Source organism: Lupinus angustifolius, chromosome LG12, assembly GCF_001865875.1.
Source record: "Lupinus angustifolius cultivar Tanjil chromosome LG12, LupAngTanjil_v1.0, whole genome shotgun sequence".
Classification (NCBI taxonomy): domain Eukaryota; kingdom Viridiplantae; phylum Streptophyta; class Magnoliopsida; order Fabales; family Fabaceae; genus Lupinus; species Lupinus angustifolius.
The window spans coordinates 3,771,353-3,785,453 of record NC_032020.1 but is presented as its reverse complement, the minus strand read 5'-3'; the positions used below and the strand labels follow the sequence as shown (position 1 = coordinate 3,785,453).

General features: G+C 32.6%; 1 protein-coding gene across 1 annotated transcript in view; it reads right to left on the bottom strand.

The window, feature by feature from the left end:
- The window catches only part of LOC109362991 (PRA1 family protein B4-like), a 23,213-nt gene extending 15,845 nt beyond the window's left edge, over positions 1-7,368 (bottom strand). The window contains exon 1 of the mRNA XM_019609127.1: positions 7,358-7,368. The gene's annotated coding sequence lies outside the window, so the exon portion shown is untranslated. The remainder of the gene's footprint in view (positions 1-7,357) is intronic.

The window sequence follows — 14,101 nt, the reverse complement described above, 5'->3', positions numbered from 1 at the left end:
ATAAAAGAAGAAGTAGAAATACATAATCAACTTAGAAATGAAATTGTTAGGAGCATGAGCCATCCATCCAAGGATTGGATGCTTTAGGTTCTAAATGAGATTACAAAATGGATTTTTGCATCTCATTTGCCTTCTCCTTTCTCCTCTTGAATTATATGAAAAACTACTCTAAAACTAGCCTATAAACTACCTAAAATGAAAAGAAAAGAAGAGGAATCAACTAGGAAGAATTTAGAATGATTTACAATGTGTTACAAATGAGAATTTCATGCCTTTTTATAGGCCAAAGTGATGGGTGCTCAGCTGCCCTGTTTGGCAGCTAAGTTGCTCACCATTGGCCACTATGAAAAGCCACTTTGGCCCCTCCTTGACCCCTATGGTAGGCTAGGTTACATGCATGGTGACACCTCCTCCTTCTTGTCATAGCCTTATGTCATCCATGAGGTCATGTTCTTGGCCTTTAAGCAAAGAAAAAGTAAGATGTTCCATGAGTTGACCTAGAAATCATTTTTCTGGTGCACCAGCCGCTTAGCACACCTGGTTCCCCGCTAAGCTGTCTGTTTCAACAGCTTAGCTAACCTGGTTCCACGCTAAGCTGCCTGTTTCAGAAGCTTAGACGACCTGGCCTAGTGCTTGGTGCTTGGCTTGGTTAGATAGCTTTGTGCTTGATTTCTTCATGGTGAATCAACTTTTTTTCCTTTGGTTTGTTACTTGATTTTTGTTGGTTGCTTGGCACTTTTGGGCTGTTTTCTTTAAGTTAAGGTAAGCATTTGATTTTTGCAAGTTGCTTGGCCTACCTTAACTTAGGTTTGTTCAAGACGAAGTAAGCTACCTTTCTTCAAGGCTAAGTAAACAAATTAAGCACATAGCATGCCATGCTTTAACTGGATTACTTTTAGCAATTCATTTTGAGCTTTTGTCTTGAATTCTTGTCCATCTTTGAATTTATTCTTTAATATTCAATTTCCTACAAAACTCAAAGAAAACTTGGACAAGAACTAATAAAGAACTAATTTATTTAATCATGCAAAATTTACATAAAAAATGTTAATTTAAGTTGGTTTTCTACAATTTGCATAGGATAAGTGCCATAAAATGATGGTGAAAAATGTATACTTTTTGCACTTATCAGTTACATTGACTTGGATTCTCTGAAGGCTAATCCATATCATCAGGAGTAGTGGTCTAGCAATCTAGGATTTTACTTAAGTATTTCGATGTTGTTGTTGTAATTTCAAAACTACAGTTATTGTTACTTTTACTTGTGCGTTTGGATATCATTTCGAAACATTTGTGCTATGTGTTCTTAAACTATTTGCTATGTATGAATTATGTTCTCTAAACTGCTTTTCAAAAGCTATGTTATGACATGTTAATTATTTTCTAAGCATTTGATATTATTCAAAATTCATATCTTGCAAAATTATGACCTTGACTTGTAAATAAGTCAACATATCTTGTCACCCTTTTCTATATATGTATATTGTGTTAGACAAAACTAGTTTTTCTTCTTTTTGATAAAGTGAAAAGGGGGAGAAAAGTTGAAGATGTATTTTTGTCAAAAACTATTCAGGCACATATAATAAAAAAAAAGGATGAGTATACAAGATAGAGGGAGCATATTCAAACATACAACAAAGTTATATAATCTACATATGTTGAATCTCAGAAAAATTCAAATCTCCATTTTTAAAAGATATTAGTTTTTCATTATAAAAAAGGGGGAGATTGTGAAGAAGATCATGCTCCTGACCTTGGCACAATTTTGAGGAAGACACCAAGATCACAAAAAGAAGAAAAGGAAGAAGACGATGAAGACATAGAAGATTCAAGCTTCAAGATGTTTATAGACTAAGTCTTCATATAGGTACTTCTATCCTTAAATTCACTTTAATATTTAGTAGCAATGCTCAAAGAAATTAAAATCATTTTTAAAGAATTGGATTGCAAAAATGCAAAGTCAAAATGGCTAAGTAATGAGTTACTTGACCTGAGTAACAGGTTACCAGAACTAGTTAACATGTTACCTGAACTCTGAGGTAGTTGGTAATAGGTAGTTGTGTAACAGGTTACCAGAATGAGAAAACAGTTACAAAGCAAAATTGATTGATGTAACCGATTAATCAAGTGTATTAATCGATTACCACCTTCGATAGAACATTTGAGTAATCGATTACCACATTGTGACAATCGATTACATAGAGCTGTTGAAACCAGATTTTCAAATTCAAATGAACAACTCTCATGCAAAGTGAATAGGTTTCATTCCAATCGTGTCTCCTCTTCATGGAAGGATATCTTGGCTGATTGAGAGCCTATTTAAAGGCATTGTGATACAATAAGATACAATCACACAAAAACTTTCACAACTTAGTAAACAAAATTCTGCACATTTTGTTAGCAACTTTGTTCCTAAACTTTCATAATTTCTGAAGTTGTTTTCAAAGTGAATTTGTTCTAAACTTTCAAAAGATTAATAGCATTGTATACTAAGTGTTTATATTGTGAAATTAAGGATAGCAAGTTAGAGAATTGTCAAAACTTATAAAGACAATCTTGCCATTGTTATATTCTTCATCTTGGTTATAAACTTTTTATTACAAGGGTGTGTTGAGAAGGGGAAAGAATTCACTTTAAAAGAGAACTTTGAAGGGTAGATAAGTTGTGAGTGTGTAAGGTACATAGGTCTCAGGAAGAGAACTTGTAATTACAACTCAAATTATCTAGTGGTAAAGTTTGTTGTGTGGCAAGAGTATTGGATGTAACATTCGGTTGACAAGAAGATGAACAAGTATAAAAACTCTATGTGTACTTTTATTCTACTTATTCTTGTCATTTAATTTTCCTTTACTTTATTGAATTCTGCATAAATAATATGCTCCACATAAACCATTGATAACATAGTAGAAAAGTCAGCCATATTCTCCCAACAACTAATTCACTCCCCTCTTAGTTGACATCTTAAACTTAAAATAATAAACTTCAGGACTTAAGACAATGAATGGTGTCCATATTATGCATATCATACTTAGTTGTCTAACCATTATAATACCTCATGAATAAATAATTCATATGTCATTAAGTCAGGAAGTGTATTTCTCTCAAAGTATTTTTCTCACTCTCTCAAGTAGTGTATGTCTCTCATTAGCTTTCAAACAACAAAATGAGTTTTGATATTGTCTCATAATCATCAAGAATAATGTACAATATGGATCAATAAGGTCTTCCTTATGGTTGTAATGTGGCAGAAATACACAGATTGGTTTTTCCGGATAACAAAAGGCTAAGAGAGCAATTCTCAAACTCAGTGACGCCCAAGTGTATCAAATTTCTTCTTGTACTACAAGCTAACTTTGTACAGTTTTTAGTTTCGTTACACCATAATTCATATTTTCATTCTCCCTTTTTTATGAGGTTTTGATATTTCATTTTATGAGATGAAGTGATGGTTTACAACATAATTTTATAATATTGTTTCTTTCCACTTTTTCACATACACTATTCTTTTTCCCCAACTTGAATAGAACCATAACATATAACAATATAAAACAAGCTCTCTTATCCTACTTGAATTAAGAGATGACTATTATTTTCATCCATAGCTTAGGGTTTATAATCAATAAAACATGTGACACTCAAAGCAACTAACAAAAGATAATGCATTTTGGGTAAGCTTTTTGGCCAAGTGATTTCATTTCAAGAAACATGTAAATAATATCTATTCATAAGTATGCACTTCATAGTATATCAGCTCAAAAACTCATTTCACTCAATTATCAGGCATTCCTCCAAATTTTAGACAACTTCATGTTACAATTGCTAAGTTCTACATAACCATAGTAGCTAAACATGACAATTACAATTATGAGTGTAACCACATCATTTCAAAAATCAATCATTCACTAAGCACTCATCTTTTCATGCAATCCAAAAATCTAATTAAATTAAACCAATAAATTCCAGATAACTCATAATTTCATAAGTTCAAAACAACCCCAAGCAATAGATATTCTAAATGGATAGGCACACAATGCAAAAATGAAAAAAGGAAAGGAAAAAATCACACTTAGAGTTGAGTTCCAAATTAAGTTCATTACTCTATCCCATCTGAGGTGTTTGAACTATCCTGAGTCCAAGAAAATCGAGCATGCAAAGTCATTTTCACCAACTAAGTTCTAATCTGCGCATGAAACAAACATCAAAGGTACAAGGACAATGACAAACAGAAAACAAAAATAACACTAAGTTGTTTTCTAGAAAATGCTTCTTTAACAACAATAGCTTGATGAATGATTTGACATTAAGGATCATGAAGTTGGAGCAATCAAAGCAACACAACATTTGATTGCTTATACCGCTTTAGTACGATGTTTAATCGTTTCTAGCATGAGTCAAAAGGTATTTTCTCGTATCTTACATCCCCATTTGTGACTCGCTCTTACATTCTTTTTTATTTTTTTTTCTTACCAATTGTTATTACAATGGCACTTTGATTTATTATAATGTCACTCTCCACTACATGACCATCCTCTTCTTTGACCATAATTTTTTTCATTGATTAAACTCTTCCCAACATCATTATCAATTATGTCACCAACTATAGTTGTAATCGGTTGGTATTCCTCCCCAGAATTGGGTGTGATTGCTAATTTTTTTTTCCGATTGAATTATTTAGAACTCACTGATTTGCCTAGCTAGCTGCCTATTTGAGTCTTCAAATTCCTCAGGGAGGTGTTAGTGTTTCTTTGATTGACCACAATCATCTCGATGAATTGAATAGGACATCCTCTAGTTTGGAGATTATGTACTGATAGTGATCTTAGGTAGGGTGATCACCATAACACATGTCACACCATTTGTTGACTAGGAGGAGGGTTAAATTTTTTAGGAAGACTGGCCATTTGTTTGGGGAATAAATCTAGCTAGTGATAAAGCATTTTTCTTTGGACCAGAAGTGCATCATGGATGTCCAAGTAGTGATTCAACATCATATAACTCATGGTGCACTCAGAATCTTGCCCTGCAATTTAAAACTTAAACCAACAATTTTGTTGTTGTAATGCTAAGTATCTAGACGCAAGTCTCTAATAACCATGTTAATTTTCGAACATTAAAATTGGTCAATTAAATTACTAAATCAAGTTGTCACAAACAAGTATAAAAATTGTCAAATCCATAAGGACTTGCTTGATACTACCCATTTCAACTAAAAATTGACATTCTAAGTTGGTTTTAAAAAGGATTTTGGTTGATTTGTTTGATTAACTAATTACTAACTAATGTCTTAAACTATTTGGAATAAAGGTGTTGGGGTTGAATTTTACTACGCACTATTAATACACACTTGACTCGGGAATACCAACTCATTTAGCAATGATTATTTCACACAAAGGACCTCAATGATACTAAAAGTTAATATCTTAGTCAATTTAGTAACACGTAAAATAAAACTCTATGTCTAGCAACTTTATACATAAGATGAAAAATTATGACTCATAAAACTTACCTTTATGTCTTTTAGTCTATTCATGTGAATTGAGTTTTAATATAACACCTCAGATATACTAATCGTTAATGTCTTAGTCATATTAGTAGCCTATCAAAATAGCTTTATGTCTATTAACTAAGTTGACAAGATGAAGATATATGAACCATTAATCATACATCTATGTCTAGTAGTCTATGTTAACAAGTTTGAAAGTTATTTAGTTATTGAATTAGCTCTATATCTAGTAACCAAAACAATGACATGCATGAACTGACAAATTGATATAAATCTATGTCTAGCAACTATACCAAATTGATGAGTTGAATAAAGTCAAAATTACAACAAGAATCTCTCCAATATTTTCGTTCACAACTCATACAAAAATGTGATCAATCATAAAGTGAGCATTAAGCACGCAAACAACTCATGAATCAAAACATCATGAAAATAATATAAAATCGAATCAAAGTGTATACATTAAGATTATATTACATTCAATCATAACAAGGAAGAAGTTTAGCTACACATTACCATGGTAACTAAACACAAAGACACAGAGAAAACCTATGCTCATAGGAAAATAAATTACCTCCTCAAAGAGCATATATTGGCTTCTCTAAAAAAATTTCTCCCTTGCTTATACACATCAATCAAAGCTAATCTACCCTAAGAACTAAGGGAAATTGAATACAAAGTGTTCTTATTTGTATTTGTGTAGCGGAAGCGATAGTTGCGCAATGTTGGCCACAAACAATCAAATAAAGTGCATAGAATAAATAGAAGAAAAGACAACAGAATTTGGTAATGGGGCTCGACCAATTGTATCTATGTCATCGGGAGCGATAAGCGGCTACCAAGATATTATTAGAAAATAAGGGTTACAAACTCTAGCACACCCATAGGCCCAACTGCCCATTGGGTATTTCTATTTGGTTCTTATATCTGGTGCCCATCACAAGAAGAGACTTGAGTCCAATATATAACATTGATAATCTACTCTATTCTAATACTAGGAAATGTGGGACTTCATATAATAACATATTTCAAACATTCCCAACAATCTTCACCTTGATTGAAATAAACGAATATCTCGCTCCTTAGGAAATCTAGACAAGAATTTCCACATTAGCGAATATATGAATCCATCTTGCTCAATGCCTAATTCTATTTAACAACTCCTCTACATAAGATTTTGCTCCCGTTCAACATAAGCCTTTCCGAGTATCCTTGATGATGTTACCAAGAGCCTAGTTCCCCAAACTTTTAGTGCAACTTCCGATACCGCCATTAAATGGAACATGCCGCCTAGCCACCTATTGCGAGGAAGTCTTTAGATATATGGAATATCTTCACAAAATTTCACCAACAATCATCCTATTCAATACTCAATCACACTGAACCTTGGAGCTTTCTTGGAAAGCCTCAACCGCTACCACCATTGTCTACTCCGACAATCCTAGTTAAAAAGAACTATCATACTTCACCATAAGGAGTATACCCATAGCACACACCTTGCACCAATGCTAACTAATGTCTGTGTCGCATCATTGCATCCAAGCCAATGCCCATGTCACACCTCTGCATCTCTACCAATGCATGTTGTAACGCACCGAAAATTACTCCAAAAATCTTGCTCAAAAATGGGTAAAAAAATTTTTTTAATAATGAAGCCATATATAACATTTATTTCCTTATACTTGTTTCATTTTCGGAACATCACTTTAAGTTTATAAAGTCAAGACTTTTATAAGTCATTTTTTATCTCAAATCATTACTTGAACTTGGAAGTCAAAGAATATCATTTACTAATCAAACTTTTAATCCATAATATTTTAAAACAACATTTTTTCACAAAACTCATTCATAAACATTTTGGATTTCAAAGTTAGAAACTCAACTTTTCCTAAACAAATATAGCCCATGATTTAGACCTAATGCTAAGGACAATTTTTAATCTTTCAGTTTATCATTAAACACTTTAAAGGTTCCTTTGATAACAAAATCATGCCCTTTGAAATACAATCAAACCTCAACATCAAAAATATACTATTCTAAACTTGTCCAAGGCTATGGTTTTTCAAGCCAAAAACAAGTGGAAAAATCCAAACTTTGCATGGTTATAAAAATCCTTAAAGGTTCCTTTGATATACAAACCATCACCTTTAACCATGTTCAAATAAAAACAAACATACAAACTTTTTAAACATTAAAAACAGCCCCATGAACACAAAGAGTTCATGGTTTCAAAATAACTTTCTAAGTTCAAGAAAATATTTATTTGGAGTTTTGAACATAAAAAGAGTTAGGAAGATTATTAGAACATTTCAACGGTTGAAAATGTTCATAACATACATATAAACATCATACTAAAATTTCATAAACATCTAATGGTTAGATCTTAAGAGATGAAGAAATCAAAATGAAGAACCATGAAGAACTACCTTGAGAGTTCTTTAGAAAATGCAAAGTGAAGAAAGAGTTTGAAAATGCCAAGGGTTTCTTCTAAGCTAGGGTTGACTCTTTTAGGCTTTGTTTTAGAGTTAGGAGGAAAAGGGAAGGAGAGTGATCAAAGGGTTAAGAAAGGGAAGGAAGGGAAGGGGAAAGGAAGGAAATCCTCCCCCTTGTTTAGGAGTATGAAATTTAGATGAGGGAGGATAAACTAATAATAATATAAGAATATTTTGTATTTTTCCTTTAAAATTGTAATTAACAATGAGAAATGGACAATAATATATAATTATATAATATTACTAAAAATATTTAGCTATTTTGATATTTTATCTCCAAAAAACCCCAAATTGGAGGAACTTTAAAAATAGACACATCGAGGGTTTTGGAGGATTTGAGAAACCCTCCAAAACCTTCCCCTCCTCTTGATCCAACTCCCAAACAAGGGGAAGGATTTCCAAAGCTATCATTTCCCTTGCCTTCCCTTCCCCTCCAAAACCCCACTCCCAAACAAGGCCTTAAAGAAAAGAAATCAGATTTTGGAGTGGGTAAAGACCAAAGGTTTCTTCCAAAAAGTTTATTGTGTAAGAGGTAGATGAGTGATTTAAGGAATTTTGTGTAAGATGATATGTACTTTTGCTTGTTTAACAAGCAAGCCTCTTACATGAATGTGATGTGACCTTTTCGGCGAGACATTCTCGATTAAATCATGTCCGAGTATTGTCGACTAATACTCGGTCGAATATTAAAAATCTCCCGACTTCAGTTTACGGATAGAATTTCGAAATACGGAATTCGGAGTGGAAAATATTTAGAAATGCGTTCTGGACGAACTTAATGTCTATCTTGACTCGAAATAATATTTCAAAGACAATGGCACAATTAGAATTCGATTCCGAGTTGTGAAACTCAAAAATACGTTATTGGGCTGAATCCGGGCCCGTAGCAGCTCAAAAACCTTTTGTCTTAGAAAATTATAAAATTTTACCATAAAATAGAAAATCACAAAACAAGACTAACACTCAACTATGATATTATTTTTTTGATGCACTTAGAAGCCATTTACTCGTAACTTGACTCTAGTATCTAGATTTTAAGACTTTGTCCCCAATTTATATTGAGAGGCTAGGAGTCTATTCTCTATATCATACAAATGGGTTGACATAAATTAGCTGAGGAAGCTCTGTATTCATTTTTGGTTGTCTAGAATTTCGTGGTGCTCTAACAAAGTTGTTGAATTGTCTTGAACCATGTTGATCGACATCCCTTAATGTTCTGATGATTTTGTTGTTATTGTTATGTTTTATTTTTGTTAATGTTGTTGTTATCTTCATGTTCGATGAACCATTTTAGTGATGGTTTTTTCGGTGTATACTCCTCTCGAATTAAGGATAGAGAAAAACTGTTAGTAATAGCGTTCTCTTGTTATCCATTATGTTTGACAAGTTATCTTTTCTTCTTGGCTTGTAAATTGTTCCTTCTAGCTGTCCTTTCAATTTTTGAATCAAACAGTTGGTTTTCTCACATAAAAAGAATCAACACTACCTAACACATGTTACATAATCAAAAGTATTAAATAATATGTAGATGAATTAAGCACATAAGAAAAATTAAAATATCCACTAAAAACAAAATTTGCTCGAAATTTAATATCTGGACACAAATCCTCTGCAACAACACTATTTTGATAGCCGATAAATTGATCAATAAAATAATCAAACAAAAATCAGAAAAGAAGTTTACTAAATAGTATTCATATAGAGTTGTTTGATATTAAAGTATTCAACAGAAATCAGTTACTTAAGTGGTTAATAGATATTTTTGAATTGTTTAATAAATCTTGTAGAATAGGACAATTTTAAACAATAATTAAATTTGGTGAAAAGAATCTAATATTAGACTTCACTATTCAATCTCTAAATACCTAATATTTTTAAATCTTTAAGAAGTACTAAACCTATAAATTTATCAACATCATTTCTATCAATTTATCAATGTCTTACTAAAGAAATCAACAATTGAGATGACCAGTTATCAATTTGTTCAATAGTTAATTACATAACCATAATAAATTTAAATGTTTAAAGACTAGTTAAAATAATTTTATTCCTGTAATTAATAATTATTAAATGTTTTACTCTAGATCCGGTTCAAATAGGAAACTTCCATTATATACTCCAATTTAGATAAAAAGAACAAGCATGAAAAACAAAGAAATAACAATGAATTTATAAAGAAGAGTTATATTTAATAAGTCGAGTTCAAATAGTAATATCTAATCATAGAGCGAAAGAATGTATCTTCTCATTCTAATGGAAACCAATGCATTCATCATGATGATCATAGATCACTTCTTTTCTGCCATGTCAAAAAGTCTTTTATTCAATTACAATTTTGTATGAAATGTTTATATATAGTTAATTTCGGCTAATTTCGTTGGTGGTGGATTTTCCAACTCAATGTAATTCTCATTAAGTCTAGTTGTTGCGCTGAGCAAATCTCCATTTTTATGCTAAAAAAATCTTTCAGGACTAGTGGAACTTCATATAAAATGCGCTCGATGGGAACAATCCATTGATTGCAATCCTGAGCTATCAGATTCATGCTCTTTTCTCCTCTATTTTTGTATCTGAAAATGACATATAAGGAGTATAATGATGATTATTCAACTATTTAACTCAATGGATAGTATGAATAACATTTTTATGGACTTTATAGTAAAAAAATGTCCAATTAACCCAATAATTTAATATTAATTTTGCACTTAACATCTACCCAGTCCCATTGTCATTTATACAGCCACTAAATATCTAGAGACCAATGTTTTATCAATACATATATTATATAATAGAAAATAATAATATGATTCCATATGGATACTCATCTCAACATAATAAAATTAAGATTTGACTATGGTTGAATAATATACTATCCTCAATATAATGTTTTCAAGGCCTTTTCATCGTGTCACAAAATCACGTGATTGTAACATGTTATCCTCAAATGGTGACACTTTTGTTTGTTTCTCAAATCAATCTTCCTGTTGTAAATTAAAATAATAGAAATAAGATAATCCATAACATGATGTTAAACTCTTTCCTCATTAAGAAAGTATTCATTTCAATGGCTTCAATGACTTTCACATTTTCTTAAAGAGTCACATATTGAGTATAAAAGCTCTCTCATATAATATATTAGTCTTTTGATTTGAGTTCATTTTCATGTACTTAAGTTCTAATACATTTTGAAAATAATCATTCTCTAATTATGGACTAAGGGGTACATCTTATTCATTCATATCAAAATAACAAAAGAAAAAATAATATTATATCCTCCTATTATATCTTCCTATTAATCATTTTACCCATAAAAAAGTAACATATATCATTTATAAACTAATCATTAATAAATAAACTGTTTGATGTCTCTCATTTCTATGCCTTAAAAGAATTTTATGACTATTTTATGGCTCTCTTTAATGGCATTTTATGTCACTTTTATGGCTTTGTTTCCAAGCATCCAATGCTTCATATCCAAGATACCAAGACTTTGCTTGCCTATAAAAGGACACATATAGAGAGCTTCAAAATCATCTTCACAACACACAACATCTCTTTCATTTACACATATATTGTGAGTGCATTCTTGGTGAGAATTCTTGTTCCATTTGAGAGAGTATTTGTGAGAAAAAATATTGTCATTTGTCCTCATCATTATAAGAGGATTTCTTGTACTCTTCTTTTTTACATAGTGGAATTTTGCTCTTGATCGCCCATGGTTTTTTTCCTCTCACACTGAGGGGTTTTTCCACGTTAAATCTTGTGTGTTATTTTCTTTATCCTTTACTTGCTTCTCTTTTGTTCTCAATTGATTCAATCCTGTGCTTCCGCATTGTGCTCTAACCTTAACAAGTGGAATCAGAGCTCTTACTAAATTGAGAATTTCAAAATGTCTGCAAAATTTGACATTGAGAAGTTTGATGGCAAAATTAGCTTTTCTATTTGGCGAGTCCAAATGAGGGCCGTTCTTATCCAGAGCGGATTAAAGAAAGCTTTAGATGGGAAGTCAAAGAAACCAGTTTCCATGACCGATGATCAATGGGACGAGTTGGATGAAAAGGCGCTTTCAACAATTCAACTTTGTTTGTCGAAGGAGGTTCTTCGTGAGGTTGCCAATGAAGAAACCGCTGCGGCTTTGTGGCTGAAGTTAGAAACTTTATACATGACCAAGAGCCTCGCAAACAAGCTTCGTCTCAAAGAACGGTTATACACCATTCGTATGGTTGAAGGTACTCCTATTCAAACTCATCTTGATGAGTTTAATTCTATTATTATGGATATGCAAAATATTGATATTAATATTGAAGATGAAGACAAAGCTGTTTTGTTGGTTGTCTCTTTACCTTCTACCTATAAGCACTTCAAAGAAATCATGTTGTATGGAAATAATGATACCTTATCCTTTGAAGATGTTAAATCTAATTTATTGTCCAAAGAAAAATTTGATCTTGAAGTTAATTCTGTGGACAAGGGTGAGGGCTTAAGTGTTCGAGGTAGAACTCAAGAAAAAGGGAGTACCAATTATAAAAAGTTCAGATCCAAATCCAGAGGTCGCAAATCCAACAAAACTTGTCGCTATTGCAAGAAACCGGGGCATGACATTCCTGATTGTTTTATCTTAAAGAAAAAACAAGAAAAACAAGATAAGGGAAAATTTCAACAATCCTCTGAAGCTGCTAATATTGAAGCCAATTCTGACGGTGATATTCTTTTATCTGTTGTCTCTTATAATAATAGGAGTAAAACAGAATGGATTCTTGATTCTGGATGTACTTTTCATATGTGTCCTTATAAGGACTTATTCACCACTTTTGAACATGTTGACAGTGGTGTTGTTTTGATGGGCAATGATACCCAATGCAAAGTTGCAGGAATAGGTACTATTCAGATCAAGGCTCATGACGGTGTTGTCAGAACCTTGGCTAATGTCCGCTATATTCCAGATTTGAAGCGGAACTTAATTTCTCTTGGCACCCTAGAGTCTCTCGGGTGTAGGTATTCAGCTGAAGGTGGAGTTCTAAAGGTATTGAAAGGTGCTATGGTATTATTGAAAGCTAACCGGATTGGTAGTTTATATGTCTTGCAAGGTTCTGTTGTGACAGGTTCAACAGCTGTATCTTCTTCAATGCATGATAATGACATTACCAAATTATGGCACATGCGCCTGGGCCATATGAGTGAAAAAGGTATGCACCTTCTAAGCAAACAAGGTCATCTTGGTAAACATGGCATTGGTAAATTGGATTTTTGTAAACATTGTGTTTTTGGGAAACAGAAAAAGGTTAGTTTCTCCACTGCAACTCACCGTACCAAAGGTATTCTTGATTATATTCATTCTGACCTTTGGGGGCCTTCTAAATTTCCTTCTCATGGAGGATGTCGCTATATGATGACCATCATTGATGATTTTTCTCGCAAAGTTTGGGTTTATTTTCTGCAGCATAAAAATGAGACTTTCTCCACTTTCAAGAAGTGGAAAACTCTTGTTGAAACCCAGACAGGGAAGAAAGTGAAGAAGCTTAGAACAGACAATGGATTAGAGTTCTGCAATGGTGATTTTAATGAGTTCTGTCCAAAAAATGGTATTGCTAGACACAAAATTATTCCAAGAAATCCTCAACAAAATGGTGTTGCAGAACGGATGAACAGGACTCTACTTGAGAGAGTTCGTTGTATGCTCTCAAATGCTGGGTTATGGCATCGGCGTGAATTTTGGGCTGAAGCAGCATCTACTGCTTGTTACCTGGTTAATCGTTCTCCACATTCAGCACTTGATTTCAAAATCCCAGAAGAAATTTGGTCAGGTAATCCTGTTGATTATTCTAACTTAAGAATCTTTGGATGTCCTGCTTATGCACATGTTAATGATGGTAAATTAGCTCCAAGAGCTGTTGAGTGCATATTTCTTGGTTATGCATCTGAGTCTAAAGGATATCGCTTATGGTATTCTGATGCAAAGTCACGGAAATTAATTCTTAGCAGAGATGTGACTTTTAATGAGGATGCATTTTTATCTTCTGGAAAACAATCTATTGTGTCTTCTTCTTCCACTTCCTCAACCTCATCATATTCTCATCCTAATTCTCATCCTCATTCTCGTCCTCAT